Source organism: Onychomys torridus, chromosome 10 (assembly GCF_903995425.1).
Source record: "Onychomys torridus chromosome 10, mOncTor1.1, whole genome shotgun sequence".
Classification (NCBI taxonomy): Eukaryota; Metazoa; Chordata; class Mammalia; order Rodentia; family Cricetidae; genus Onychomys; species Onychomys torridus.
The window spans coordinates 77,595,792-77,601,571 of record NC_050452.1 but is presented as its reverse complement, the minus strand read 5'-3'; the positions used below and the strand labels follow the sequence as shown (position 1 = coordinate 77,601,571).

The 5,780-nt window shown below is 36.7% G+C and overlaps 1 non-coding gene across 1 annotated transcript; it reads left to right on the top strand.

Annotated features, from left to right (window-relative positions):
- The first annotated feature begins 4,362 nt into the window (after positions 1-4,362).
- Positions 4,363-4,469, top strand: LOC118592685. Its single transcript, XR_004946139.1, has one exon. It is a non-coding gene; the product is annotated as a U6 spliceosomal RNA (small nuclear RNA).
- The last annotated feature ends 1,311 nt before the right edge of the window (positions 4,470-5,780 follow it).

Here is a 5,780-nt window from a genome sequence, read left to right as displayed (position 1 = left end):
AGTATTCAGCATTTCCTCTGCCGCAGGCTTTGAGACACAGCATTTATATGTTTCATTCTTAAATCTCACAAAGTTAGAACAGTCATCAAGAACTTGCAGATAAGGGAAAAACTGTTCAGGAAGTCATAAACACATACTTTAAAGTACCTAAAGACAGGTAGGTAGAAAACTTAAAATTTGAAGCCAGCTCTATATGACCACACGACATATGCTTTCCTGACAACCTACCCAACCATCCCAAACAGACCCACACTTCCACCCAGGTAGCTTATTGTGCAAGCAACCATATTTTTAAGGCACTGTATTTTTCTTCTTCTTCTTCTTCTTCTTCTTTTTCTTTTCAAGACAGGGTTTCTCTGTGTTGTCTTGGTACCTGTCCTGCATCTCACTCTGTAGACCAGGCTGTCCTCGAGCTCACAGAGATCTGCCTGTCTCTGCCTCCTGAGTGCTGGGATTAAAGGCGTGTGCCGCCACTGCCCAGCTAAGGCACCATATTTTATTTTAGTAGACAATTTAACAATTGTTCAAAATATTTATATTTAAGATTTTCTAATATTTCCTAGGTAGCATTAGTATATGATAGAGCCCCTTATTCAGCCACCATCTCGAACTCTTTCTTTATCAAGGAGAAAGGAGAAAGCACAGGAGGTATGTTAAATGTATTTCCTGTCACTAGAAAACGAATTGTGTTACCAAGGTGAAAGCAGTGTAAACATCTACCCAGGTACTTCATTTATGTATCCCATTGCCTTATATGTAGGATAAAGTTGCTTCTTGCCACTGATACAATAACAGCAGTTAAAAACATACAATTTCTGCTTAAACACTCTCCATAGAATGTAATTAGGACTCTTTGATTTAACATATTAATGATTCTTCAATTTTACAATACTTAGAATCTAACTCAGGACCTCAAGCATGCTGGGCAAGTGCTCTGTTGCTAAGCCTTGTCTGCAGCCTCACATTAGTGATTTTTTTTATATTATTATTTTTTTCATAGATTTTATGATGTGTTCTTCAGAGGAAAACTACTTTTGACAAGCTTTGAGCAGGACCAGTATTATAAATATATTTCAAAATATATAGCTAACTCCCTTATAATATTCTATACTAATTTTACTGCACAGAGAATCTTGGCCATGGCTCACCACCCTTTATATTATAATGGAATTTTAATTTTACTATATGATGATTAATTGAAAGTAGAATGATTACAGCAAAATAAGACTAAAAAATCATTTTCTGTCCTAACTTTAGGTGATTTGATAGGAAATTCATCCACTGTGAGCAATAGGATTCTTACAAAGAAAACTAAGAGATTACATGGACAGCACAGAGGCAGGAAGACTTCACTTTAAGGGTGAAGTCTCAAAGCTTTAAGTGAGAACATGCTCATATGACTACATGTATGACTACATATATGATTACATAAAAAGTGAACATGTTGTACGACAAAAATTTTTTTTTTAAATTCTGTGAATAAAATCCAGCACCAAATGATGGGGGTCAGGGAGAGACCGGAGGCAGATTTCTAAACAGAGAACAAACAGGGGTGTAATGTCCTTAATAGATAAAGGGCTCTTGCAAGTCAACAAGAAGAAAATAATCAAAGGCAGAAAAGCAGTTTATGGATGAGCTCGTTCAGATGGCCAGCTAACCAAAAACCAGACAGAAAGGCAGGTCACATGAGAGCGGGGTGGTGGGTTAGACTCACCACCAAGGCACAGGAAAACACTATGTAGAAAGATGGCTAGGAACTTGCAGTTACTATGACTTGGGGAAAAAAATCCTTCAAAAAAAATCTATGAAAAGAATATGTATATACACATTTGTAACTGCATCCTGGAAATAGTACCTGTCAGGATTATAAGCATCAGTATAGAAGTATATTTACAATCACATTCCTGTCTGGGAAAAAAAGCAGAAGTAAAACAGGTATACAGGCAATACACATCAACACAGGGGCACATATTTTGTGTAGAATAATCAGAATTTTTATTTAAAAAAAAATGATCTAAAGCCAGGCAGCACTCAGGAGGCAGAGCCAGGTGGATTTCTATGAGTTTGAGGCCAGCCTGGTCTACAGAGCGAGATCCAGGACAGGCACCAAAACTACACAGAGAAACCCTGTCTAAGAAAAAAAAAAAAAAGAAAGAAAATGATCTAAAATACACTTGAACATAAATTTTATTGATACAAAAGTACAGAAATGTGTGAATGGTATGATTGTACTTTTTCTAATTAAATGAATAAAGGATAAAATGTCCCTCAGACATGTGTGTGTGTGTGTGTGTGTGTGTGTGTGTGTGTGTGGTATGTAAGCATGTTATTTGAAGAGGCAACAATAAAAAACAACACAGAAGGACATATGCTAGGTTGTTAAAATAGTTACTTCATGACAAGAGGGAATTAGCTAATTTAAGGATTAAGGAAGAAACAATAATCAAAAAAGGAGGATATATACTAAAAATTAATAACAAGATCATATTCATTTTTCACACTTGGTAATTTTTTTCACTTATGTGTAGGCAAGAGATGTGTAAGAAAAGCTTTAAAGTTAGTAACTTTAATAAAATGAGACTACTTATTAGAGTGGGCTAAATAGAGGTATTAAAACCTCCATGTCCTTGAGCTCTTAAATAGATGCACAAAAGGCTAGTAGCAGAGTTCAGCATCCCTTGATGAGGAGCACTCTGAAGAAAGTAGGAACAGAAAGGAAACACCTCCACACAACAAAGGCTGTCCACAAAAACCAATGACCAACACTGCATTAAACAGGGACCAACTGAAAGCATTTCCTCTAACCTCAGGAATGCCACAGGGTGTCCGCTCCACTCGCCACTCTGGCTGGAAATGGTGTTTGCACTCATGGCCAGATCAGGAGTGCAAAGCAATAACTACAAATGACACAGACATAAGAAGGGAAGAGACCAAGTTATCTCTGTTTTCAGACTATCTGATCCTACACCCTAAAGAGTTTGCCAGAAGCCCTTTGATGCAATCAGCACTAAAAAATACCCAGGAACTTTTTGCATGCTAACATGATAGGAGAGAAAGAAGAAAAAGAACCCTAGACATGATAACTTTAAGTAAAATAAAATCTGCACAAATGAGCTTAACTAATGAGGTGAAAGCCCTGCTTGATGAAAATGTTAAAACAATGAAGAAATTGGAGAAAGCACTAGGAGATTAAAAAGAACACTTGTGGTCATCGGTGGCAGAATTAATATTGAGAAAATGACTATTTTATTCAAAACAATCTGTAGCTTCAATGAAATCCCAATCAGAATTCCAATGCTACTCTGAAACACTACTAGAAACACACACACACACACACACACACACACACACACAAAGATCAGGTGGAAATAATAACTAACTAACTAAATAAATACCTACCTGGTTAGTCAAAGCAATCCTGCGCAAGATGAGCAACAGCTAGAGGTACTGCAACACGTGACTTCCATTGGCATGCAGAAGCAACCAACAAAACATGCTGATGTTGTCACTGAGGGGATGGAACAAAGAACATGGACTACACAGCTATGGCCATTTAATTTGGGAGATAGGTGCCAAAAACATAGGTTGGAGGAAAGACAGGCTGTTCAACAAATCAACGTGGGAAAACTGAGAAAGTGCATATAGAAGAACGAATCTAGGTCCCTATTTCTGACCCTGATCAAAAATTTATTTGAACTGGATCAAAGACCTTAATGTAAGCCTGAAGCCAAAATAATGAAAGGAAACACTCTGAGATACAGGCAAAGGCAATGACATTCTGAATGGGAGTCCAAGAGCTCAAAACATTATAGCAAGATTGCTCCATAGGGTTGCCTCAAATTGAAGCAATTCTGCACAGCAAAGGAAGCAACTGGCAGAGAGAAGGAACAGCCTACAGCATTGGAGAAAATCTCTGCCAACTATTCATGTGACAATTATAAATGAATTATAAGAAACTCAAAAAAACTAAACAGCAAAGTAACAAGCCATCCAGTCCATAACTGGGCAAATGAATCAACAAGGCTGTCATTCAAAGTACAAATGAAAAGAGTTCAGCATCTTTTGCCATCAGGGAAATACCTGTTAAAACTGCATGCTGTTCCATCTCACCCCATTCAGAAAGAATGGCCATCACTAAGAGAACAACAAACCCTGAGGATGTGACAAAGGGGAACCTTTATACCTTGCTAGACAATGTAAATAGATGTTGCCAATATGGAAATGATTATGGAAGTTCCTGGAAAATGACATAGGACCACCATGTGACTCAGCCCTTCCTGGTATATATTAGAAGGAATTGAAGTCTGCACACAATATAGTTACCCACTTGTGTTCCTTGCTCTGTCCTTCACAACAACTCAAGTGCTCACTTCAGCAGCACATAGACTAAAATTAGAACAATACAGAGAAGACTAGCATGGCCCCTGAACAAGGGTGACATGCAAATTTGTGAAGCATTCCATATATTCATTCAAAATTAAAGATGATCAAGTTTGATCAAACAAGACCCCCTGAAAGGTCTCCAATGACAGCGATGGCCCAGATCCAACATCTACAACAGTTTCAAGACTATTGGCTGAGATGGACCAACCACCCAAAATACCTCAATCAGGACTTGACCATAATTCTGAATTTTCTTAGGTTCCCTATAAGATTACCAGTGCCCCCAGTCAGCAGGAAATAATATAAAAAAAACTATGCCCAAATTTCCAAAATATTGTTCATGAATGTTTGTTTTTATTTAAAGGAGGTGGTTAGAAATGGTTAATGGTCATAATCAATCTTTTTCTAAAGAAAAAAAGGGGATATGATATAGAAATGATTTTTTAAAGGTAGATTATTGGGTCTACTTTAATAAAAAAAAAACTGTTGGTCTCAAAAGACTTTACATTGGCATGGATTTTGGTTTATTAACAGAGGTTTAGGGTCAATTTTGTTATACTATATATATATATATATATATATATATATATATATATATATATATTTCTGCTCTTCTTTAAGATACTATGCTTATACAGCTCATTTGAAATTATAATGTATAATTAAGAAATACAGATTAATAGTCATCTCAAACTTATGGTCATATTAGTTAGCTTTTTCTAGGCATACAAATATATATTTCAGAAATATAGGCACTCTTCAAATACTTCAAAGACCTACAGAATATGACATTTAAAACGTTTTAAGAATTTAGACTTTTCTTTACAGTGAGACACATCTGTTCCTGACAGCACCAATTACTTCAAAGAGGATGATAGGCATTGAAAAAACTCCAAAGATTACTTTCATTATGGACAGATTAGCCATTTGGGCAAGAAACTTCTTTTGTCTTGACTGCTTGACTGTAAACTATAGAAACTGGACATGCAGGACCCAAAGGAAAATGACTGCTGAACTTTGCTAAAACAAGGTGGGATGGTCCTTCAGGGTTCTGCTTCACAGAAGAAACTGCCAGACATTCTTCAGGACACAAAGGAAAGTGACTGACATTCTTTGCCAAAATAGATGGGATAGTCCTTGAAATTTCCTGCTTTACTAAAACGTCTGCCAGATACACAAGACCTATATGCTGAAGATGGATGCCCCCATGTTACAGAGGAACTTTGAGTGACTGTCTAGGCAGCCAGATGTTTCTGTCATTTCTAGAATTTTGGAAGTTGCTTAAAATGCACTTCCTATTTACTTAGGTAATATTATATCCTTCTAGGGTCTTTGGTGGAGTTGAAGACTAGATAGTTATAATCATAGCTTTCCTTGATTATGATAAAAGGGAAATT